This window comes from Ambystoma mexicanum, chromosome 9 (assembly GCF_040938575.1).
Source record: "Ambystoma mexicanum isolate Mex_15411 chromosome 9, UKY_AmexF1_1, whole genome shotgun sequence".
In the NCBI taxonomy this organism is placed as follows: Eukaryota; Metazoa; Chordata; class Amphibia; order Caudata; family Ambystomatidae; genus Ambystoma; species Ambystoma mexicanum.
The window spans coordinates 1,549,131,889-1,549,158,784 of NC_090931.1; the positions used below are offsets into that span (position 1 = coordinate 1,549,131,889).

The 26,896-nt window shown below is 47.8% G+C and overlaps 1 pseudogene; it reads left to right on the top strand.

The window, feature by feature from the left end:
- The window catches only part of LOC138487583 (zinc finger protein 850-like), a 673,452-nt pseudogene that overhangs the window by 59,118 nt on the left and 587,438 nt on the right, over window positions 1-26,896 (top strand).

Here is a 26,896-nt window from a genome sequence, read left to right on the forward strand (position 1 = left end):
TGGTGTGACAGCATACAACCTGCCATGCTAAACAAAATTGACCTCTTCCAAAAGAAAATTAAGGATCACTATCTAACCCTGCCACACAATCTTAGAGCTTCACAAACAGCGCCCGTTCCCCTCAACAAAGTCACCCCCCTCTTCTCCTTCAGAGACATCACTGAACTAGAAGTCGCCAACCTCCTCAAACATCTCAAACCGTCCATGTGCAAAGGGGACATCTGTCCATCCAAACTGATCAAGGACTGTACTGACTCCCTTGCCCCCTTACCCCCTTACTGACAGCCTTCATTAATGCCTCCTTCAGAACAGGCATCACTCCTGCCAGCCTCAAAGAAGCCTAGGTGCGCCCCCTTTTGAAAAGAACCTACCTTAGACCCCGCCCAGCCTAACAACTACCGCCCCATCACCACTGTCCCCTTTCTCCTTAAAATCCTTGACAAAGCTGCCCACAATCAGATCCAACACTTCATCGAGACCAACTCCATTCTGGGAAAAACACAATCCGGTTTCCCCAAAGGGCACGGCACCGAAACTGCCCTAGTTGACCTAAAAAACCAAATCACACAAATAACGGACGTAGGCAAGCCAGCCCTCCTACTACTTATAGACCTTTCGGCCGCCTTCGATCTTGTAGATCATAACATACTAACATCCCACCTCATCCACGCAGCCAACTTCTCCACAGAAGCTGCCTCCTGGATGACATCCTTCCTGGAAGGCCGAGTATTAGGCAGAATTCTGTGCAGTTCCCTTAGGGATCACTACAGAAGATTAAGACTACAGGTATATGTAATAAATCCCCTTTGGTATCAGTCTGTACCACAAAGATTTAGCTGGTAGTTGTGGCTAAGCAGTCAGACTTAGCTCAAGAAGGAGATGAGCAGTATTCAGGGTTTACACAATAGGACTTCAATACTATGGAACAAGGAAACACTGACCAAAGCTTTCTATCAAAAAGAATATATATATTTATTTTACACACTCTGATGTTCACACCCAAATGACTATTCTTAAAGTAAGTTAAAACAGTCTGGAAAAGTATACACAACTCCCTATTAAAATTGTAGACAAGTTTGAGCAAGAGTGAAAACTGAGCAAAACGGCACAGTGAAAACAAAGCAGAAATGGCACTCTAACAATTTCTCAAAAGGGAGGGAAAGGACAAGTTATACAGGGTTAGACTCTTTAACACACCAGCAACACTTCCCAAGTAGATTGTGAACAAGTTAGGCAAGGCAGTACTTTAGCATATGCAATACTGAGGTGAAAACCGAGCAAAATGGCACTTCACAAGTTTAATAAGAGGGACGGAAAAGGTGGTTATAAAAGGTAGGTGCACCAACACATTTCTAGGTGAGAAGCAATCTAGAGAAGGCAGTTGTAACAGATATAGCCAGAGTCAATAGGCCTGTGCCAGTGACAATGGTACAAGGCAAAGTGCCCAGGTGCAAAATGTTCTAGTAGCTGCAGTCAAGTCTTTGTTTAACGATTCGAAAAGGCAGTTGCAGAAGGTGAAAGACAATGTTAGATGATAGGGTTGGCCAACCCAGTAGGTAAGTAAAGGATTTAAAACACCTATAGCAATACCTAACGAAACGGGAGGTCTGGTGGAACAATCTACCTTAAAAGTGGAAGAGTCTCCTGCGGTGGCGGTTGTTCCTGGCAGTTCCTACAGTTCGGGATATCCAGCAGAGGAAGAGAGACTCTCGTCGTGGAGGAAGGTTCGAGTTACTGCACTGCCCAGGGATGAAACCAGTCGCGGTGCTGCCAAAACGAATAAAAGGTACGCTCCTTTAAATCGCGGTCCGGGTGGACGGGTGCCTGGCTATCCGGTCTCCTAGTGCTTGGCACTGGCGAATCGACCAAGGCAGGTCCTGGAAGGTGATTGGCAAACTGGTTGGCCCCACCAGCTCAAGGGAAGAAGACTCTTGCAGAGGAAGATCGTCTCAAGTCGTAGGAGAAAAGTTGTGAGGATCTGCAGCAGGGCTTCACCGGTGGTTCAGTCGTTGCAGATGTCTTCTGCTTCTCTCCTTTTCGGTTTCTTAGTTCCAGTGGTGACGTCTTGTCCTCCAGTCCTCAGGACCCTGCTTTTATGCAGCAAGACCCCCATTCATACAGCCTAGCTGTCACTCACACAGTGGGGTGACTATCCTGACGGGAGAACCCCCCAGCCTATCAGGGCAGAGCGCGACTTGGGTTGCGTAAGCAACCTGGTCCAAGGTGCCTATTCCCCCTCCCACACATCCTGTCTAGCCCCGACTCAGTGGCGCCGAGTGGAGGGCTTCTTTGCAGAGGCCTGCCAAAAGGACGGACAAAGGATCCCCGACCTGGGTTAGGATTACAGAGAAAGACACAAGAAAGAAATATTATTAAAGTTCTGGCAATAGAAACCTATCGGAGTAAAGTTAATATAAAAAAAAAACGGGCGGTATGTTAGAGGCTGTCAGTAAAAGTGGTAGCCTCGAACAATGGGAAAATCCCATAGGAAAATATTTGCGGTCGAATATGTATGGTAGTAACCACTGCCACCAGCCAGAAACATTTGAGAGAGGGACTGTACGGTACCTCCTCGAAATTGAACACCAGGGAAAAACTATCAACCCTTCCCAGTACCTCCATAGTAAGATGGGTTGTACTGGTTTTGTTCATAACTATTGACTAGTAAAGTTAATGGTAACTTTGCATGCCCTGGGAGACAGTAGTCAGTCCCAGGGTATGGAGTCTATGTTTGGGGGTCTGTACAACACCCCAGTGGTACGGCACGGAGGGTGCTGTGTACCACACATGTTAAAAAGATGATTCCTATGAGGGTGAGAAAACCTCATAGACCATAAGCACACAAGATAGCCTAAAACACAAAGTAGCAATCTGTCTTAGAGTGGGAATAAAGGGTCTCACTCTTAGCAGGAGAAAAAAAAGAAACACTTCAAATCCAGCAAAGCTGCTGAGGGACTCTATAGGTAAGGGAAATTAGCCTTTTTAGAGAATTCTCCCTAACACCGAGCTATGAAGGTGTTCTCCAATACAGCCAACGCTAGCCCCACCACCATACACTGTGGAGTCCCACAAGGCTCCTGCACAGCCCCTACACTATACAACTTGTTTACGAAGCCCCTCTTCGACAAGCTTGACGCACTAGGCATAGCGTACAAGAATTACGCTGACGACACACAAGCCCTACTACCACTCTCCGGCTCTTACTCACAAGACGCCGAAGCTCTTCATCTAATCTACTCGACAATCCAAGCTTGGATGGCGGCCAACGGCCTCTGCCTAAATGGGAAAAAGACTGAAATTATCATTCTCGGTCAATAAACGACACTAGCTAAATTCGACAGTCTCTACACTAACTTCTCCATTGACGACACCATTATCCCCGTCTTCTCTACAGTCAAAACTCTCAGGGTTTACTTAGATTCCACCCTCTCAATGACAAGACAGGTCAATGCCATTGCTTCTGCTTCGGCCCATACCATGAAACTCATCAACGCAATCAAACCTTATCTAGCCAAACCCAACTGCTTATCCATAGCTAGAGCAACTATTGGTGCCAAACTTGACTACTGCAATGCTCTCTTAGCAGGAACCTCTACTAAAAATCTAAACAGACTCCAAATCACACAAAACAATGCCTTAAGAGCAGCTCTAAGTATTCCAAAAAGGGAACACATCTCGCATGCCAGGCAGTCCGCACACTGGCTCCCAGTTAGAGAGCGCATTACTTTAAAAATCCTCACCCTTGCGCACAAATGCCGCTCCCTCAAGCTCCTTCATACCTATCTGAGACCATTACCAAAACCTCCTCAGCACGCCCTACAAGAACCTGCTTCTCAAACTGCTTACTCACACCTCACATCAACAGATCCAGAGCAGGTGGGATCAGTTTCCCCTACATAGCTGCCAAGCTATCGAATGCGCTCCCCACAGCCCTCAGAGCGCAAAACTCCCTTCTTGCCTTCCGAAAGAATCTAAAAATTACACTTTTTAACTAACTGCTGAACTTCACACACTACACATAATGCCCTGTACTTATACATATGCCTGCATAAATGTAATCCTGTAACTAAGAACCATGTATCTCCTGTAACAAGCGCCACAATGCCTCCAAGCTGCTGTGCGCTTCAAAAATGTGAATAAATAAATTAACTCTGCGGCCTTGTCCTGCGAGGGCTTTGCCGCGGGGGGTCCCTCGGATTTTATAGTCTCGGTAGCGGGGACGTAACAAATATGTTACGTGGAAAATCGGGCAGCGTCTTCTGCAAACCTGTGTCGCTCAACACCGCGGCCTTGTCCGGCAACACAATGTTCTACATCAGGAAGCAGGGGGGGCACTTGATCCCCAGCGATGTCCAAAGAGGCGCAGAAATTGTGGTGCTGTGCCATCCGACAGGGGATGTTCCTCGTTCCTCTTCACCTGGCAGGAGTCAAGAACACCATCGCAGACTCCCTCAGCAGGGAATTGCGCTCCTGCCACAAGTGGGAACTTCGGCAGGACCAGATGGACTGCAACTTCATCAATGGGGGCAGGGACCATATGGATCTTTGCAGTTAGACAGTGCCAGTGCAGAATGATACTCATTGCTCTGGTGTGGCCGAGGCAGATTTGGTGCCTGGACCTTCGCAGCCTGTCAGCGTTGCCTCCAGTCAAGCTGCCAGTGATCCCGGATTTTCTCACCAGAGAAGTAGGCACAATCCTTCACCACGATCCATGATCGCTGAACCTGAGGGCTTGGCTCCTGCAGCCCCAGAGTTTGGAGGAGATGCGTTGCCGGTGGACTGTAGGGAGGTCCTTTCCAAGGCCAGGGCGTCGTCGACTTTGAAGTTCTACAAATGGAAGCATTTCACAATGTGGGGCCGGTCTCAGAAGATTACCACTCCGAGGGTCACGGCCCCGTAGATTCTTCCATACTTGCTATCCTAGTCCAAGGCCGGACTTCTGCACTCCTCCATCAAAGTACAACTGGCGGGTATCTCCTGCTACACCAGGTCTCCAGGAAGATCTTCACTTTAGCCTCATCGACTTATCAAGGAGTTCCTCAAAAGACTGTTTCGATCTTTCCCACCAGTGAAGGCTCCTGCCCCGGCATGGGAACTCAACGTGGTGCTGACGAGGCTCATGGGGGCCCCCTTCAAGCCTATGCATCAGGCCCCTCTCAAGTTCCTCTCGTGGAAAATGTTTTCCTTGTGGCCAACACCTCTACCAGGAGAGTGGGTGAGATCCAGGTTCTATCCTGCAAGCAACGATATCTGACATGCCACAAATCGAGGGTGGTGCTGTGGACGCACCCATCTTTCATGCCGAAGGTTCAGTCAGAATTCCACCTGAACAAGCTTATGGTGTGTTAGGGAGAATTCTCTCTTTAGGCTGAATTTCCTAACCTAGTGAGTCCCCCAGCAGCTTTGCTGGATTTCTGGAGTTTGTTTTTTTCCTCCTGCCAAGAGTGAGACTCTTTTCCTCCCACTCTTAGACATGATTTATGGTATTCCTTTTGACTGGTAATGTGTTTTATGGGCTATGGGGTCCTTTACTCCATAGGGTCTCATGCGTTTTTCCTATGTGTGTTACACAGCACCCTCCGTGCAGTAACACAGGGGTGTCATAATGACACCCCACCATAGACTCCATACCCTGGGACTGACTACTGTCTCCCAGGACATGTAAAGTCACCATTGGCTTTACTAGTCCCAAATTATTAACAGAAACCAGTACAAGCCATCATATTGTGGACGTACTGGTCGGGGCAATTCGATTGCCCCAGGGTCTGTTAGTCGAGGGGGCACGTCTCCGTCCCCCCTGATCGAGTTTTGGCTGGTGGCAGTGGAAACTACTTTTTATATTCGACCGCAAATATTTTCCTATGGGATTTTCCCATTGTTCGAGGCTACCAGCTTTCATTATTTAATTCTCATAGCATCGAACATATTGCCTGGTTTATTTAATTAATATTAATTCTCCGGTTGGTATTTTTTGCCAAGACTCGATTCTAAAATGGCGTTTGTGTTCTCTTCTGTGACTCCAACCCAAGTCAAGCCCTTTGTTCCACTTTTTGGCGGGCTTCTCCACAGAAGCCTCCAAAAGTGGTGCCACTCTGTCTGGGTACCACAGGGGGTGTGGGAGGGGGTTTAGGCACCCTGGACTGAGTTACCGTGGTAACACAAGTCCCACTCTTGTGTGATTGGTCCAAGTGATGAGCCGGCCGGCTCACCACTTAGCATGTTTGAATGACAGCTAGGCTGAGTGAATGGGGGTTTTCAGGACCTGAGAATCCGACGAGGGAGAAGCTGAGCTGACCTACCACGACAACACCACCGGTGGAGCCCTGCGGATCCGACTCACCACTTCCCGACAACAGAGAAGATCTCCCGGCTGGAGAGGCTTCTTCCCCTGACTGGTGGGCACAACCAGTTTACCTTTCTTTCTCCGCACCCCAGCCCGGTTTGTGGTCGAACTGCCCATGCCAAGAACCCCGGCGGCCGGATAGCCACTCACCACTGAACCGCGAATCAACGGGTCGCTCCTTGTACCTGAGAAACTCCGCGGCTGGTTTCTTCCCTGGCAGTGCAACGGGCCCCTGTCTTCCTCCCCGACGAGGTCCTCTCTTCCCCCGGACGAAGCACCGACTTGCATCCGCTGCCAGGAACAACTGCCCCCGCTGGAGGGTTCTCACCACTTTAAGGTACTGTGTCCGCCAGGCCTCCCTTTCTAAAGATTGCAACAAGGTAATAATAACTAGTTAACCTTCTGGACTGGGCTGGCCCCCTTGACCCTCTAACTGGTCCCTTTTCTTTGATCAAAATTCTTTTTGAACCATTACAAGACTTTTGTGCACTGCAACCGTGTGACCTTGGACACATTTCGTTTGGATCCTCTTAAAGCGGATCCGGGCTACTAACTCTGAATTCACGGTTTTACTTTGCCTTCCTCTCTTGCTATGTTCCTGTAAAAGTGTTTGGATCTGTTTCAATTTGTTCTCTGCTTTCTCTCCCTTTTTAAAAACGAACTATTAGAGTGCCATCTACTTTAAGCGGGGCTTTTCTTAAGACTTGTCTAATATTCTTTTATGGAGTGTATATCTTTTAGTGACCGTGTTTTTGAATTGCTTACTATTAGTGCCTGTGTGTTTTTCTAGATGTGGTTTTAAATAAATAATTATATCTCTTTTACACCCAGCCCTGGTCAGTGTTTACTTGTTCTATTGTGTGCTCTTGACCTATTGTGAATACTCTGTATACTGCCTAACTCTTCTTGAGGGAAGTCTGACTGCTCAGCCACAGCTACCAAGTGAATCTGTGTGGTACAGACTGCTAACAAGTCGGTTTACTGCCAAACACCTGTAGTCCTAAATCTTTTGCAGTGGTCCCAGAGGGAACTGCACAGGTTTCTGCCTAACATGGTGTTACTGTTTTTCCAGAAGCCTTCATCACCGGCTGAAAGGGCCTTGCACTTGCTGGATGTTGCTCGTACCCTAAACTTCTACGTGACATGCATAAAGAGTTTTCGGAAGACTTCTCAACTATTTGTGAACTTTGGTCCTGTGAACCATGGGAAGGGCTTGTCCAAGGATTCCATCTGAAGGTGTTTCTCCAGCTGCATCATGCACTGTCATCGGTTGGTGAATCGGCTGCTGCTTGGCTGTCCAAGAGCCCACTCCACCAGAGCGATCGCTGCAACAACAGCGTTCCTGTCTGGTGTGCCCTTGCTGGACATCTGCAGGGCTGCTACGTGGAGGTCCACGCACACCTTCACAAAGTTCTACTGCGTCGACAGGGATTCCAGGGAGGAGTCCAGAGTCGGCCAAGCTGTGCTAGGCAACCTGTTTGCTTGAGGTGAGTCTGTTCCAGAGGTAAGGGTTAATTGCTTAATGTTGAGCCTTGCCACCTCCCGTGGTTGTGCATGTGTGTACTGCTATGTATTCTTTATTCATGAGCATGTGAATCCATGCCAGGCCCCATGCTGGAGAAGGAACAAGTTACTTACCTGTAACTGTTGTTTTCCAGCATGGGTCTGGCATGGATTCACATGCGAACCCTCCCACCTACCCCTCTGTGGCTCTTCTCTTGGTCATACTGCCACTTCTCGTGCTACCAAATCTGAGGATGGCTGCCAGAGGCGGGGCTTAGGGAGAGGGCAGTCTTTGGCTGGGGGCAGTATGACCCAGAGGTCAGTGATCGGTTTAAAGGAGAAAGAAAGTTTGTAAGTGAAAGTGAAACTGTTTTTTCTTTTACTGAGGATTCCCAGCCTGACGACGGGGAATATTCATGAGCATGTGAATCCATGCCACACACATGCTGGGGAACACCAGTTACAGGTAAGTTACTTGTCCCATCTTTTACATTTGCTTAGCATATTTTTTGTGACTTTTCTATGATAAACTTGTGGTGAAGCAGGATTCATAGCTAGGTATTTACTGTTAATTCCAAATTGCAATGCACCATTAAGCAGGGGAAAGACGCATACCACTAGGTTTGTTCTCATTGTTATATTTTTTTACTATCACAGAATTTGCTCAGCAAGTCTGAGTTATCTCTTTGTATTCCAAAGACATGAGAAGGCTGGAAAGAGTTTATTTTATTAATATTTATTTTAGATTATTAACCTATGAACTGTATTCTGGTTTCAAAATTGTATTTTTCATGAAAAAATGTAATCTGGTGGGCAGGACTTCAATGGATTCCTTAGGATCCCGCAGTGTGTTCATGGCAAACAGGGCAAGAAGTCACCGCTCTGCACTGGGACTGTTGATTTTTAGGTTTTCAAATAATACCTAGAACTTATGGTTTTTTTCAGAAAACGGATTCCTCATCAAACCCGAGAGCCTGAGAGAATGTCCGTACTGCGATCAGAGCTTCATGGAGCGCTCCAAACTCATGGCACACATGGAGATCCACGTCATTGAGAACTCCTTTACCTGCAGGATCTGCAGCGAGCGTTTCACTGAGATTCCTGCTCTAATCATGCATCAGAAATCCCACACAAGTGAGAAACGCTATAAATGTGCAGAGTGTGATAAAAGCTTCACAAAGAACTCACATTTATGCCTGCATCAGATAGTCCATACTGGGGTGCCACCTTACCAGTGTACAGAGTGTGGGAAAATCTTTGCTAAGAGTTCAAATCTGTACAGGCATCAGAGAATCCATACTGGGGCGCGACCTTACCAGTGTACGGAGTGTGGGAAAAGCTTTGCTAAGAGAGCGGATTTGTACAGACATCAGAGTATCCATTCAGGGAAGAGACCGTACCGCTGTACAGAATGTCAGAAGAGTTTTTCTCAGAGGTCACATCTCTACAGGCATCAGAGAATCCATACACAGGAAAAGCCCTATGAATGCACAGAATGCAAAAAAAGATTCAGTGACTCCTCAAACCTGATCCACCATCAGAGAAACCATACAGGGGTGAAGCCCTATGAATGCACAGAATGCAAGAAATGTTTCAGCCATTCCTCAGCCTTGAGCTACCATCAGAGGATCCATACAGGAGAGAAGCCCTATGAATGCACAGAATGCAAGAAAAGTTTTAGTCACTCCTCAACCCTGATCCATCATCAAAGAATCCATACAGGGGAGAAGCCCTATGAATGCGCAGAGTGCAAGAAAAAATTCAGTCACTCTTCAACCAGGAACAGGCATCAGAGAATTCACACTGTGAGAAAACCTTTAAGTGCACAGAGTGAAATTAAAGCTTCAGTAAACCCTCAACCCTGAGCATGCTTTGGAGTTTTCATGCCAGGATGTAGTACAGTTTCATAAAAGAGCAAATCCTAGGGTACGTCAGAGGTGCCACACGAGGAAACCCTCAGAGGTTGCATCTTCACCAGCATCAGAAGATCCATTCTGGGAACAAGTGCCAAGAGGGCACGGTGTGTGTCACGTACTTTAACCCTTTGACTGCTTAAACCACAGAAGAGACCCCCGTACTGCTGGTATACAAAATGCCCTTAGAGTTGCCCAGGATTCGAGGGGGGCACACATCCTCCTAGCCCTGCCTCAATTATATTTAAAAGCCCACTCTTTGGGACATAGATACATGCGCTTAGGGCACTTAAAGGGCCAATCAGGCATGACACCCAAGAGGATATCAGAGATGGGACCTCAGTGCTGAACCTTGGTACATCAATAATGTTCCTGCTGAGGTCTTATCCCTCTGTATATCAGGTGTGTGGTCATACAGCGGGCAAAGGGGGAGAATTAAGTCCAACAATATCCGATCTGAAGGATTGGAAACGGGGCACTGGACACAAGAAGATTAAAAGATACTGAGTCTCTCCCACTTAATACGCAGAACATTATCCCAGCATGTTCTGGGCTCGGGTCCCTTCCTACTTTGAATCTATTTAAACTAGAAGCTGATCAGGGGATCTTACCTGGGAAGAAACTTAAACATTAAAATAAATAAAGACAAGAGAAGATGTACAAAAATCATTGTAGGCACATGAACCAACACAAAAGGCAATAGGACGTGGGAATCACTAAGAACTAGTACAAAGCCGTTCTGCTGATTAGCAATTAACACGTGAATCGTAACAAAAAGGGGAACTGAAATCTAAGCATGAAATCATTCATGATTACACAGGATTGTTGGGGAACTGAAATTTAAGCATAACATCAATCATGATTACACAGGATTGTAGGTGAACTGAAATCTAAGCATAACATCAATCATGATTACACAGGATAGTAGGGGAACTGAAATCTAATCATAACATCAATCATGATTACAAAGGATTGTAGGGGAACTGAAATCTAAGCATAACATCAATCATGATTACACAGGATTGTAGGGTACCTGAAATCTAAGCATAGCATCAATCATGATTGCACAGGATTTTAGGGGAACTGAAATCTAAGCATTGCATCAATCATGATTGCACAGGATTTTAGGGGAACTGAAATCTAAGCATAGCATCAAGCATGATTGCACAGGATTGTAGGGGAACTGAAATCTAAGCATAACATCAATCATGATTACACAGGATTGTAGGGGAACTGAAATCTAAGCATAACATCAATCATGAATACACAGGATTGTAGGGGAACTGAAATCTAAGCATGAAATCAATCATGATTACACAGGACTGTTTACAATAAATAATTATAATATTCTGTCATAGAGCTCTGGAGACCGATGCACGCCTTGTGTCTGGATGTAGAGCTGTCACGGCAGCCAGATTGTGCACAGCTACTGCACAACATAGACACACAGGAAGCTCTGCAAGGGCTCATTATGTCCCAGTGCCCACTGGGGCCAGGACCCATAGATCCTGAAAAGTACTGTTAGAATGTGTTGGGGCATGGACACTGTAAGTAAAGGAATTGGTACCTAGAGATGGGAAAATCCTGCACGCAAAGATAGGATCATGAAATGGCAGAATACACAATGGGAATCTTTCCAAATGTGTGTCACAAAGACAAGTAGCAGCGATGAAGAAGTTTGGTGTAAGTAGGAGAAAGGGTTGAAGGACTAATGGTAACTTCACGGGCACGCTTAGTTCCGGACGCACCTATAAGGCGTCAATATGAGACTCTCAAGGTTTAGTATTAGGATCTTATGGGATCTGACCGCTGTAACTTGTGACAAAAGGGAACTCGTACAGCTCTGAAATCTAGGAATAAACTTGAAGTCCTGATCTCACTCAAAGTTGACAAAGTATTTTTTAGAAGAGCAAAAAGGATGAAATTTACAGGAATATTTGTTCGAGCTTCATTGAGTTCAATGGTACAGTCTAGACATTATCAGGCAATACAGCCATCAGTGTCTGTCACCTTGTGTGTGTTCCACAACTTGTCCTCTCACTGCCTCCACTGAATCCCCATCACTATGAATTAAAGAGCAATGAATAGAAAATGTTTTTGTACATAATTGATGATAAATTATGATCATGAAAGTATAATAGCATTTATTACCTATGATTGGAAATTGTTCACTGTATTTAATGCCATTCTGTCGCCTTCTACTGTTTAAAGGAGGAGAAACTTAGAAAAAGAAGTATTGTTTTCCAATCATTATTTATCCGTCTGCATGAAGCGAGTAATGACTATAAAATCTCAGGGGATACAATCAGGCAAGTAGCTCTGATCCTGACTCGGTGCTCCTCATGAGATGTAGCAATCCCACCAGACCACAGCGGGGCAGAGCTTGAGCTGACTTAATGCTTCCTGCATTACTGACAGTGCCATGAGCACAGTGCCATGAGCTGCTAGGTCTAGGTGCTGTGCTCTCACCTACTTCTTCCATCCCCGTGTAGACGGACACCCACAGACCCCTGGGAACAGATGACGCCAGCACCCCAGTGAACCCATCCCCAGATCCACAGGTTGCTTGGCCATTTGTGGGCCCCTAATAGCGTAGCGGGCTGGAGGTCAGATGGCAGGAGTCTGCCAGGGGTTGGGGAGAGCTTCTACTCACCATCACTGAGACACCAATGGCACGGCCTGTTCCAACCTCCTTCATTAATGTTTTTTCTTGGCGTTTTAGGAGAGGTGGCTTTTATACAGCCACAAAGTCCCCATGTCACCAAGCATTCCCACTCCATCTCTTCATGCAGAAATACCACAACGTCCGGCTGACGCACTGAGCATCTCCAGCTTTACGGGCCACTGTACAGAGCACTTGGCATCCCTGGGACTCTTTGCTGTGTCAGCAGATTAGGATTATCCTGCATGATCCTCAGGGCTGCATTGAGTTTCTTGCCCTTGCCATCATAATGGGGTTATCGACTCTCTTCCAAACGCCCCTTTCTGATTTATCATAAGACATGTTGCTAAGAACTGAGGCCCCCCGGGTGGCGCATCTGTGAGTGCTTCTATGCTGTTAATTATAACCAGTGCAAAAGGTTTATAGTGATAGCATCGAATGCAAAAGCACCCAAAAAAATGCATCCAAAAAAATGCATTTCTTTTTCTTTTTTTTTTTAAAGGGGGTGTCCCCTCCTCATCCCCCGTTTTTACCCCTTAAAACGCATTATAATAAAAATAAAACTTTAACCTTTTGCCTTCGATGGAATCACTGGATACCGTGCAAAACGTTACTGACCCAGTCCAGATGAGACTCAGGACAGCCCTGTCGACCTTTGTAAGGAACCCACACTGTCGGGACACCAGAAGGCTGGTAGTGTCATGTGAGCATCTGTATGTGGATAGCTTCAAGCTTAGGCCTTGCCCTGCGACCACTGACAGCGGCACAGCCTTGAGGCCCGAAGAATGGCGTGGCATGTGCCATTTCATTTACTGGAACCTGCAGACCGGCTTTCTAGCCTGCTCTCTTGTGCAGTGCGGTTGCAGTACATACTGTGAACTGTGGTCTGCCATTCTGTGGCAAAAAGCACATTTGTTACTTTCAGAGCTGAGGAATGCAGTAGAATGACGCGGCAATGAGTCCTGTTAAAATGTCTAAAATTACAAAACACACTTTGACTGTCAAGACAGTACTTTTTAACATTATCGAAACCTTGCGTAGTGAAAGCACGGTACATTTACTTCTATAAATGAACATGACACTGTTATAATACTAAGTGAAAGTGTCATTCTACTTTTGAATCTTTGCAAAGCCATTTGTAATGAAATCATGCACAAAATGTCAACCAATATTGTTTTCTTCTTACTTGTGCCAAAAAGTCAACAATTAATGTTTAGTTTTTAGCCCATCAAGCTGACTTGAATTGCAAGAATTATTATTTCGTTTTCATCCCAAGTGGTTGGTTTGGGTCCATCAGTGGAGATTAAGATTACAGAATAACCCTACAGGCAAGGCTTGGCTGTAGAAGACATGTGATATTTGATAGGCGTGATTCCACACTATACAATAGATGCCAAAAGGGGTGTGGTTTGACAGAGCTTCCGAAATCCCTGGTGAGCAGATTCCATGCAGGACAGGGCTCAACAGGACTAGTGACTATTGTGAAGCGAGCCAATGGAGCCAGAGATTTGCTGAGGGACTTTTCATCTACACCCTGCCTCTAAAAATTACTATTTTGCCATGTTTTCCAAATTCTAATTTCCTTCTTGCCTCTATATGTCTGCTGCAGATAGTAGCACTATACCTGTTGCAAGAGAGTTGGAGCTTCCAAATTCTAATGTAATTCGTGTTTCTATATTTCTGCTGCAGATAGTAGCACTGAACCTGATTCAAGAGAGTTGGAGCTTCCAAATTCTAATGTAATTCTTGCTTCTATGCTTCTATATTTTTGATGCAGATAGTAGCGCTATTCCTGATGAAAGAGAGTTGGAGCTTCCAAATTCTAATGTAATTCCTTTTTTTATATTTCTGCTGCAGATAGTAGCACTATACCTGAGTCAAGAGAGTTGGAGCTTCCAAATTCTAATTTAATTCTTGCTTCTATATTTCTGCTCCAGATAGTTGCGCTATACCTGATGCAAGAGAGTTGCAGCTTCCAGATTCTAATTTAATTCTTGTTTCTATATTTATGCTGCAGATAGTAGCACTATACCTGGTGCAAGAGAGTTGGAGCTCTGTGCTTAGAGCTAGAGAAATCACTTTCCCTGATCATGTGACATGTTTACTATTCTGCAGCGATATAGGTGCAGGCCTGTCCCCAGAACATCTAGGAATCAATTCTCATTACCCCTGTGCAAATGATTAGCACTAAATGCCATCAATCATTTCCCCACACATTCTTATCACTAAAGCAACAAGTATTTACGTTTGCAACATATGGCCTTCATTTCTGTACTGATGAGATTGTTAAGGATGAAGCCTGGTGCAATAGCATCCAAACAGTGATGCTAAACAAAATAGACCTTCTTCAAAATAAAATAGCAGAACACTTCAAGGCTCTGCACCCCCTACAGACTCTCTCCGTCAATACCGCTAAAGATAAGCACACCTCCAAATTCAATTTTTCTCCAATCACCGAATCAGATGCTCTCCACATCCTCAAACAGCTCAAACCATCTCAATGTAAAGGTGATATATGCCCCTCCAACATCATTAAAGAGTGTGCGGCACCCCTCACACCGATCATCACAGCATTCATCAACGCCTCATTCAAGACGGGCAAAGTCCCTGACAGCCTTAAAGAGGCGTGGGTGCGCCCGCTCTTAAAGAAACCAACTCTGGACCCTGCCCAACCCAACAACTACCGTCCCATTACAACGGTTCCATTTCTTCTAAAAATCTTAGATAAAGCTGCACACATGCAGATACAGTCCTACCTGGAAAACAACGCTGTCCTAGGTAAAAGGCAGTCCGGATTCCGCAAAGGTCATGGCACTGAAACCGCTTTACTAGATCTGAAGAACCAAATTACCCTAATTTTAGATAAAGGCAAGCCGGCCCTTCTGCTCCTCCTAGACCTCTCGGCGGCATTTGATTTAGTCGATCATGCCATCCTCACGAACCATCTCACTCAGGCCGCACATTTCTCCAAACAAGCCACAAACTGGATCACCTCCTTCCTCGAAGGAAGAGTGATGAAAGTGTTTTCCAATATAGCTAACGCAGAGCCTACTACCATCAGGTATGGAGTCCCTCAGGGCTCATGTACGGCTCCTACCCTCTATAATCTTTTTACCAAACCTCTCTTTGATAAACTGGACGCACTTGGGATCACATACACCAACTACGCTGACAATACCCAAGTACTCCGCCCGCTCACAGGACTCTACCACCAGGACACAGCCACCCTCCAGAATATATACGCCACCATCCAAGCATGGATGGCCACGAAAGGCCTATGTCTTAACGGAGATAAGACCGAAATTCTCATCCTTGGTCAAAAATCCACTCTCACGAACCTCGACCCACTCTACACCAACTTCTGCATAGACAACTGTGTCATCCCAGTTCTACCTTCTGTTAAAACACTAGGAGTCCACATTGACGCCTCACTCTCCATGGACAAGCAAGTGAACTCCATTGTTTCTGCCTCTGCCCTGAGCACTAAGCTCATTAATGCCATCAAACCTTTCCTAACCAAAGATAATTGCCTTTCTATTGCCAGAGCCACCATTGGAGCCAAACTAGATTATTGTAATGTGCTATTGGCTGGCACCTCCAATCTCAATAAACTCCAAACAACACAGAATAATGCACTAAGAGCAGCTCTCAATATACCAAAAAGGGACCACATCGCGCAAGCCAGAAAGGCAGCACACTGGCTACCTGTCAAAGAGCGCATTACATTCAAAATACTTACCACCGCACACAAATGTATCAACCTGTCTGCACCCTCATACCTGTCTGATACGCTAGCCAGATCTCTCTCCACCATACCAACTAGGCAATTGCAATCACCAACCAACTTAGGGTCCCACGCATCAAACGAGCTAGAGCAGGTGGAATAAGCTTCCCCTACATTGCCCCTAAGCTATGGAACGCACTACCTAGCACGCTCAGAGCAGAAACCTCTCTCACTGCCTTCCGAAAGAAACTGAAAACCACCTTGTTTAACTAATTCCCCTTCCTTCGTGTCATTTACTCTCTCCTCCTCCTCCCCTCTATTCTCCTCCTCTCCTGTAACTACTATTCTTCTCTTGCAACTAAGTAATGACTTCACTCTATGTACAACAAGTCATTTTCATATCTGTAACAAGCGCCACGATGCCCTCTGGGCTGCCTGTGCGCTAAACAAATGTGAATAAATAAATAAATAAATAAATAAATAAATAAATTTGTGGATGTAATTTCTGATCCTTCTCACTCCACATCTCTTCTATTGCTCGTTCTTGTCGTCATGCTCTCTTCAACATCCGCCACTAAACTTCTTCTGTTGTCTCGCATTGATTCCTGTTCATCTCTCTTGCTTGTTCGTCCTGCCTCACATCTTCTTCCTTTTCACTCTCTATAATTCCTTGATTCGTCTCCTATTTTCTTTTCCTCACAGTCTTCCATTACATATTCTTTGATCTCCATTTCATTGCTTCATTTCCAATCACGCGTTTTTACCATTTCCTTTCAATTGTCTTTTAATGTACCCATGGTCTGGCCCCTCCCTATCCTTCCCCTATTTTGCCTGACTCTGCTTGACCCTTGTGTTGGGACATGTCAGGTGAACGGCTTTGGTGCTGGTTCGTTGTCTGTCACGGTGTGAGAAAGTGTTTGTGTCAGAAAGGAGGGCGTTTAGTGTCTCTAAACATCCTATGGGGTAGAATGGGAAAAGGGTGTTGTACGGTTGGTGAAACACAAGGGAATAACCGGGATCGCTAGTATGAATTGAACAGGGGGCATTGTGGGAATGGTAGTGTTTCGTCAAGGCAGACTGGGAGTTCAGGAAATAATAACCAGAGGGACATGTAGAAGAATGATTGGGAGTGTGTGGGTAGAAAACAGGGTGTAACAGAGTTTGGGCTTCTAGGGAGGTACCAGATGTGGACGGGTCATTGGATACAGGTAAGGGAGCGTCTTTGCGTGGAAGGGACGTAGACATAGAACAACCTACAAAGGCCTCACAGACTTCGTCCTTTTTGCCTTTGCGCCTGGTATACTGCGCCTCACCTGGGGTATTCATCCAATCATAACCCTGGGTTCCACTACCTCCCTTGCTCGCCTGCCCCCAGGGTTGGGATCTGAGAGGGTCAACCCTTTCCTGGTCACCTGAATAAGGGATTCTCGAGGTTTACTTGGGAGAAAACCCTCAGGTTTCTAACAGTACCTAAAGCTAAAGTAATCGGGGATCTAAAGATTAAGTAACTTACTGACCAATAACTGTAGATATGCAGTAATGCAAAGTAGAAAGAAAATGTATAGAAGCTTGCTATGGAGGAATATATAATATGGCAAGAATGGTCATAGTAGGAAGATGGACGCTGCTCATGTTGAATTCAACCAAGCTACCTCAGAGACAGGCTGAGGCTGTAGAATCAGGAGATGTAGAAAAACAGCTCTGTGTGCAAAACCGACAATGAAGAAAGGTTGGCCCAAAGTTAAGGATGCTATTTTTAAAGGATAAGCAAAGAGCACAAAGGGGGTACATGGATAAGCTCTGAATGTGGGACATTCTTCGTAGATGGAAGAAGAAGAACATCTGTGAGAGCCAAACTGCTGGTCAATTCAAAATATACAAAGTTCATGTGCCATAGAGTGAGCAAGTCTCTGGAGGCCAAGAGGAGCTACAGCACCCTGCATGATTAAATCAAATAGCAGTGAATAGAAGGCTGAAATTGACAAATGTGTGGTCTCTTCACACGTGACTCAGAAGTCGAAAACAAAGGCTATTATTATTATTATTATTATATGTTTATTTGTATTTGGTTCATTTACAAAAATATAATACCTTTGCAGAACCTTTACAAAACATCATAAAAAGAGGGAGGCATCAACAATCTTTAAAATTTCTACATAAAACGTTGAGATTACAAATTATTGAGGCGCACATGTCATTTCTACTTAAACTGTAACAGCTCCTTTTCAATGTGTTTGCAAAAGCTTACCAATTCATATATCAGAGTTTTTTTTTTTTTTTTAAATATTTTTTATTTTCAAAATAAAACAATACAAACCAAACTTGCAGCATTATACATTACAAACTGTAAACATCAATTAATGCCATGTTACTGCACTTCAAACCCCCCCCCAAGAGCTTATCAACCTTACTGTTCTGTGTACACTTGGTGTGGCCGGGCGTCGCCCCTCTCAGAAGCAGCAGGGTCCATTTCCGTGCCAAACAGTCCCGTGATTAACATCCTCCAAGCCGCCAGGTTGCCCACATCTTCTTCCCCACAATTGCCACACGCTTCCTGCCATACCACTGTTTCAGCCTCCGCCCACTTCCGCAGGTCCCGCCACCATATCTCTATTCTTGGCCCATGGCATTGCTTCCAACTCATGGCTATCCTTCTCTTAGCAAGTACATACGCCAGGTCTCTCAGTTTCCCGAGATGTTTGGTGTTCCGTGGTCTGGGGAACCCTCCCAGGAGGCAGGCCCAGGCCGTGTCAATGCGTAGCAGGACCCCCTTATCTGCTAATTTCTGTGCCACTTCCCCCCAAAAGCCTTCAATCACTGGGCAGGACCAGAACATATGTGTCATGTCTGCGTCTTCTTCATCGCATTTCGGGCATGCTTGTCTACCTGCGTTCGCAAACTTGGCTATTTTCTTCGGGGTCATATATGCTCTATATAGCTGTATTTGCTGCAATCTAGCATTCCTGGACACTTTCTTATGGTATCCCATGGCCCGTTCCCACATCCCATCAGTCATCTGTGCCCCCACTTCCGCTTCCCAATCCAGCCTCAAATCCATCAAATCCTTCCCCACCCGGGTCATCACCACCTCATACAATCTAGAGATCTCATGCCCGCCCTCTGATATATCATATATCGTTCCGATCAGTGCGTCCGGATCTTCCGCTAGCACCGTCTCCGGCCAAGTCTTGCGGATGATCTGTACCAGCCTTAGATACGTAACATATTGGCCCCCGTGCAGCCCTGTTTCTTCTCCCAGGTCTACGAATTCCCTAATGGCCCCATCCTGCAATATGTCTCCCAATGTGGCCAGCCCAACCGTTTCCCAGTATGTCCTGATAATTTTCCTGAGCTGGCTGTCCCCCATAGTTAGGGCGACCAGTGGCACATGTGGGGAACACGGGCACAGGCTCTCAATCAACTGGCACGCTCTGCGCCAAATTCTCCACCCCAGCAGCAACATACATGGGCGTCCATGCAAGTCCGACCCAGGGGCCCAGACGACCTCCTTTAGATAAAACGGGGCGCAGTCCCTCCCAACCAGCCTAGACTCAGGAGTTTCCTCATCAGAGAGCCATTTAGTCACGTATTGCAGCTGGCTGGCCACATAATAGGCCTCAAAGTTCGGCAGCTTGATGCCTCCCCTATCGTGGAAATTTTGCAGTTTCCACAGGGCCACCCTGTTGCGGATGCCGTGCCACAGGAAGTCCCTGCATACACTATCAAGTTTGACAAAGAACTTCCTGGGTATCAAGTATGGTATATTGCTGAAAAAATGCAAAAGCCTGGGCAGGACCACCATTTTAAGCATCGCCCCCCGGCCCACCATTGCCAGTGGCAGCTTCTCCCAAAACCGCATACTCTCGCGGATTTTCTTCACCGCCGCCTCGGTATTGTGCAAGTGTTCTTCCTTCACAGTATGATATACATCAATTCCGAGGTAGCGGAAAGACTCGGTTGCCCAGGGCACGGGCAACACCGGCAACCGTTCCAGAGGGACTCCAATGAAGCTCCCCAGCGGGAACATGCTCGATTTACCGGGATTAACCGCTATGCCGGACAACTCCGCATACATTTCCATGATCTCTAAAATGTACTGGAGGTTTTCCTCCGGATACTTCAGGTACAATAACAGATCATCAGCATATAGGGATATCAAATGGTTCTCTCCTCCCACCTCGATGCCAACCAAGTCATACTGTTGTCTGAGGTACACCGCCAGGGGCTCCAGGGCCAATATGTACAACATCGGAGACCAGGGGCATCCCTGTCTGGTGCCTCTACTAAGTCGCCACCTTTTAGATATCACAGATCCCGTGCGCACCCTGGCCAGTGGCTCGCTGTGCAGCAGTTTCGCCCACCTCACGTAGCCAGGCCCAAACCCGTACCCCTCCAAGGCCGCCAGCAACCACGGCCACCTCACTGAGTCAAATGCCTTAACTGCATCTAGGGACACCACCACCATCTCTTCATCACTTCTGTTCCCCTCTTCAATCACCCGGTGGAGTCGCCTGTGATTATGAGTTATGTTTCTATTGGGGACATAACCAGTCTGATCCGGGTGTATCAGTTTACTGATGACCCTTCGTAGCCTATTGGCCAGGACCGCCGTCAGGATCTTGCTGTCCTGGTTCAACATCGACAGCGGCCTGTACGATCCACAGCTTTGTCTGGGTTTATTGGGCTTGGGGAGCGGCACTATCAGCGCTTCTCTGAGCGTTTCCGGTAACCGACCCTTCTCGAAAGATTCATTGAACATCTCTAGCATCGGGGGGAGTATCTCTGCCCCATACACTTTATAAAACTCACTCAGGAGTCCGTCCGTGCCCGGGGTCTTACAAGTGGGCAATCTTTTCACTACCTCCTCCAGTTCCTCCAGTGTAATAGGTGCGTCCAGCTCCTCCCTTTCTTCATAACTAATCCTGGGCAGCTCTATGTCTTCCAATGTGTTTCTGATCTCTGCCTGATTTTCTCCCCCTTTGTCCTCATACAGTGCTCTATAATAATCAAGGAAGGCTCCATTAACTCCTTCTTGGGTGTCTACCTCCTCTCCGTCCTCTCTAACTATCATCCTGATCGGGGGCCTAGGGGTTTCTCTCTTATATAGCCATGCCAGTAGGCGGCCAGTTTTGTCTCCACCCGCATGCTGCCTCTCAACATATTTTCTATAGTTAAGGTTACAGAGCCTCTCCCAAAGCTCCGAACACCGCTGCTGCAGCTCAAGTACTAGATCTGCGTCCCCTCCTGCCCTGCTGCATTCGCACTCCAATTGTCTCTCCGCCTTCTCTAGCTCTATCAGAACCCCACCCTGCAGGCCCCTTGACTTGGAAATGGCGTCCCCTCGTAACACAACCTTGAATGCCTCCCAAAGTGTACCAGCCGAATCTACACTGCCCGTGTTAACCTCAAAGTACCGCTGGATCGCCTCCCTGATGTCCTCCCTAAAGACCGTATCCCTAAGCGCCTCCGCACGGAGGCGCCATGTAGGTATCCGCGCACAAGGGCGGCCATACTGCCAGGTCAACACTAAGGGCGAGTGGTCCGACAGGACCCTCGCTTTATATTCGATTTGAGTGGTCGCCATCACCACTTCTGACGTGGCAAAGAAATAATCCAATCTCGTGTGTAGGCGCTGTGGGGCAGAGTAGTGAGAATACTGCGAGGTATCAGGGTATTTCAGTCGCCAAACATCCGCCAGCCCAAAGTCGCCCAGCAATGTCTGTAATACTCTGGCCACCGGGGTGGGCCGATCAATCCTATCATCGGACCTATCCGCCCTTGGGTCGAGAACACAGTTAAAGTCCCCTCCCCAAATGATCGCTCCCCCCACACATGTGCCCAGACGGGTGCATAGGGTCCTGAAGTATACAGCAGCATTCTGGTTGGGAGCGTATGTGTTAATAATGCAAACCTCTCTATCCTCTATGAGGGCTCTGAGCATGACCAGCCTGCCCTCCGTGTCCACCTCCTGCCACGTGACTCTGAGCGGAACGTGCGGTGCTACCCAGATTAGCACTCCCCTGGCATAGGCAGACTATGGGGAGCCCACCACCGTGCCACTCCACTTTTTCCCAACCAGTTCCAACTTGTGCCGGGTCAGGTGTGTTTCTTGCAATAGTGCAATGTCAATCCTCTGTCTTTTGAGGTACAACATGACTTTGTTCCTTTTTAAATAACTATTAAGTCCCCTGACATTCCAGGTGACAATCTTAAGGTCTCCCATGGCAAGTACGTTTCTCCCTGCCTCCCATGTAGCGATCCCCAGCCGCCCACATGACACAGATAGCGTTTCGGTCCAGTAACTCCTCATATAAGCTCAAACTCCCTTCAACTATATACACAACAAAACCCCAACTTCCCTCCCCTCCCCCCACCCGTACCTTCCCCAACATCACACACCCCAACTGCTGCCCAGCTCCAGCCTCAGAGCTCAGGCACCCCCACATCTAGCTCCGCAAGCACCGGTCGGTGAACGGAGCCCAGTAGGGTGAGGTCACCCTAATGGCCACCCAACTAAAACTATTGTGGGGTAAAGAGTATCGCTCTGTAAGGCTCCCGATCAAATAAACATTCACAGTGTCTTGACAAATAGTGCAATCATCTGACCTTCTTTACCGAAGGTGTCACACCGACTATATTCAAGTCCCACGAACCACGCCATCTTGCAACGCCATTTTACGATTCCCGTATCTCTTCCGAGCCCTTTCTGGGCCGAACTTCTGATTCCTGGGGGCATCCTTGCGCATCGAGCCATCCCATAGCATCCTCCGGGGTTTCAAAAAACAGGGTTTTATGTGCATGAAAGACCTTCAATTTTGCAGGATAAAGTAACATATATTTGTGGCCCGCTTCTCTCAGCCTCCGCTTTACAGACCCAAAATTCATGCGACTACGCTGTACAGTCAAAGTATAATCTGGATAAGCCGTGATGTTTGCCGCTCCTCTCGTGATCGTCCCTCCTTTACGGAAGTATTCCAGTATCCTCTCCCGGTCGCGGTAGTTAAGGATTTTGGCGATCATAGGCCTAGGCGGGTTCCCCGGAGGCGGCCTCCTAGTTAGGGCTCTGTGTGCTCTTTCTACTGCAAATCCTTGAGATAGGGCCCCTCCAGGTATCTCTTGTAAGAACATGGATTCGATTAAATCCGTAGGGTCACGGCCCTCCATCCCCTCCGGTAGGCCCACGATGCGGATGTTGTTGCGACGGGCTCGTCCCTCTGCCTCCTCCGCTCTGCTCTCCAGGTTGCCCATCCTTTGTGTCAGGGCATGCAAGTCGGCCTTATGAGTGGCGCAATCTGCTGTATTCGGGCCAACTTCTTTTTCGAGGGACTCTGTGCGCTCCGCCAGGGCCCTGACATCTTGTTGTAGCAGATTAACGTCCTCTTGGACCTCTCCAACCTTGCGGTCCAGTGCAGTCTTTAGTTCAGTGACGGCCAGTTCCAACTTTGATTCGCAGGCCGCCCTCAGTTCCACAATCGCCGCCAGGATTTCTTGGTTGGTGCACGAAGACGTCGCGCCACTCACAGCCAGCGCATCCTTACTTTTGGTAGTGTCCTGGCTCGGGGAAGTTCTAGTGAAGTCATCTAAGGTAGGCTGTTTCACCTTCGGTCGCACCGGCCTGCTCGACATGGCTCAGGGAATCAATCGGCTGCTCAAGTAGCAAGTTTGTGTACAGTGCACCTTCACAGCTAGGCCACCGTGCAGCTCACTTCTAGTCCTGTCCCGGGCCCTGGTCGGCCATTTTGAGTCGCCCTTTGTTCGCGGCGTCTTTTAACTCGTAGTCACCGATCTCCGTCGCCGTTAATCCTCTACTCTCCAGAGGTTCACAATGCGTGGCCAATACCTTCACACGCAAGCATGTGTCAGGGATGGCACTCTAATAAGAGTGGCACAAGACACCCAGAAGAGTTTGGGTGCTGAAATAAAGTGGACAGACAAGTACACACACTGCAGAACGGAAAGAGAACGAAGAGTAGGGAAGAGTAGCAAGGGAAAAGGTACAGAGTGAATACCCTCTTGGGGTGTATGCAGAATAGGGAAAGAGTATTCCACGAACTTTGGAAATACTCTAGCCTTCTGCACAGTTTGCTATAACAGAGTCCCACGCTGTTTGCTCATGACTTGGAACAGCAGCTATGGGTGTCTGTAATGTAGAAACAAGACAAAGGAAGGGGCAGAGGTTGACTGATGGGGACCAACAGACAAGCTCTGAACAGAAGGGTCAACAAACAGTACAAGAGATGTTACTACAGACAAATCCAGGAAAGGAGGAGATAGCAAACTAGCAGAAGGTATAGAAGGGAAAGTCGAGTAACAGGAAAGGATAGCAGAGGACAGTAAGGTACAAGGTAGAGAGCTCCGAGGAGCAGGGAAGTAGTGAGTAAGTCCACAGGAGTAGGACGATAAGATAGAAAGCCAGAGGAAAAGGGTTTAGGGCAGCCGGAGAGAGGTAGGCTGTAGAGCAGGGAGCCCAGAGGACAAGGGCTAAGACAGCCGGAGAGAGGTAGACTGTAGAGCAGGGAGCCCAGAAGACAAGGGCTGAGGCTGGAAAGCAGCAGAGCGAGATCCGCTACTATGTGGAGAGCCCGGCAGGGCAAGGGCAGAGACTTAAAGGTAGCAGAGCGTGATCCGCTGTAATATGGAGAGCCCGGTAGGGCAAGGGCGAAGGCTGGAAGGCAGCAGAGCGTGATCCGCTGTAATGTGGAGAGCCCGGCAGGGCAAGGGCGAAGGCTGGAAGGCAGCAGAGCGTGCTCCGCTGTAATGTGGAGAGCCCGGCAGGGCAAGGGCGAAGGCTGGAAGGCAGCAGAGCGTGATCCGCTGTAATGTGGAGAGCCCGGCAGGGCAAGGGCGAAGGCTGGAAGGCAGCAGAGCGTGATCCGCTGTATGTGGAGAGCCCGGCAGGGCAAGGGCGAAGGCTGGAAGGCAGCAGAGCGTGATCCGCTGTATGTGGAGAGCCCGGCAGGGCAAGGGCGAAGGCTGGAAGGTAGCAGAGCGTGATCCGCAGTAATGTGGAGAGCCCGGCAGGGCAAGGGCGAAGGCTGGAAGGCAGCAGAGCGTGATCCGCTGTAATGTGGAGAGCCCGGCAGGGCAAGGGCGAAGGCTGGAAGGCAGCAGAGCGTGATCCGCTGTATGTGGAGAGCCCGGCAGGGCAAGGGCGAAGGCTGGAAGGCAGCAGAGCGTGATCCGCTGTATGTGGAGCGCCCGGCAGGGCAAGGGCGGAGACTGGAAGGCAGCAGAGCGTGATCAGCTGCAGTGTGGAGAGCCCAGAGGAGCAGGGCTGAGAGGCAGGGAGCCTGGAATGCTATGACTGGAGGCAGCAGGGTGGAGCCGGCAACAAGGCAGGGAGCCCAAAATGCTAGGGCTGTAGGCAGCAGGGTGTAACAAGCTGTAAGGCAGGGTCCAAGCAGGAGTGAGGGTAAACAGCATACAAGGATCCGAAGACACTCGCGAAAGGTGGAGGAAGGACTCTCGATGCAAGAGGCTGAGCCACTGCAGGCAGCAGCCTTTATACTGCCTAGCCCAGCATAGAGGCAGGCCAATTGGTTTCACCTGGCGAATCACACCTGCAGGCAATCGGCCACCTCCCTTTCTGTTCCTGGGCTGGTGGAAGCAGGACCAGACTCTAAGGCTTCTGGGGGGTGTAGTTCCATAGAAACCCAATTGGAACGGCCAGGAAACAATGCTTGCGGCCAGGTGCATTATGGTATGTGTAGTTAGATGACTATAATCATTAAGTAGCAAAGTCCAAATGGAGCATAAATGGATGTGCCCATGGCGCAGGCATGACAGTATGCCCCTCTCCAGGCCCCTCTCCAGGCTCCCTGAAGACCAGCCAGTGGGAAGAGTGTCTGTTCCACAGTACAAGAGTCTTACTCCAAAAAGACACATCATGAGGCACCAGAAACGAGTTGTAAGGTGAGAGTCTTGAATGACGGAGCCGGTACCAATGTTCTGAACCTTGGATGTAGAATTCAAAAAAGATGAAGTCTTTGGAACACAGACCCCGACTGTGTGTGCATGAAGAGAGGAACTGCGAAAAACTGCTGCAGGCTCCAAGATAGATTTTTCCTTGATGGGCAACAGTCTGATGCTGGAAAGTGGAGCCATAGGTACAGCAGAGTTGGTATCTTTAGGAAGGTATTCCAAGACATCCGAAGTAGTAATGCCAACATTAGGGTTAGCCATAGAGAGTTCAGAGGAAACAGCAGCGGTGAGATCTTGGATGGCTGTAGGGGGTATCGATGCTGTAACAACTAGGTGTGAGGGAGCCATGAGAGAGCCAGCGGGCTGGAAAGCACCTGTGACTGGTAGAGTAAAGTCTGGCAGTCTTAGTGCTATAGATATACCAGCAGGAACACCTGGAGTAGTAGTTTCAGGATTCACAATAGCTATAGCGACCTCAAGATCTGTAGCAGGGACTTCAGGAATCTCAAATGTGTCCGGGGTTTTAGGAACCACAGCAGTAGGCAGATCATGAATAGCAGTTGGAAGTTCGAGTGCTATAGCAGCTACAGACAAATCAGGTGTAGCAACTACTGGTAGATCGGGTACCACAACCACTGGCGATTCAGGGCGTATCGAAGAAACAGAAGATGTTAATTGCTCGAGAGTGATGTCTGATAGCACAGCCACACTTTGGCAAGCCCCGCCTGCCACTTCAGCATGCTCGGTGTGAACTGTGCCAGTCTCTTCAGCTGCCATTGTCATTGCAGAGGAGGTTGTAGGTGTGGGTACTGGACGCGAGGCAAGGGTGA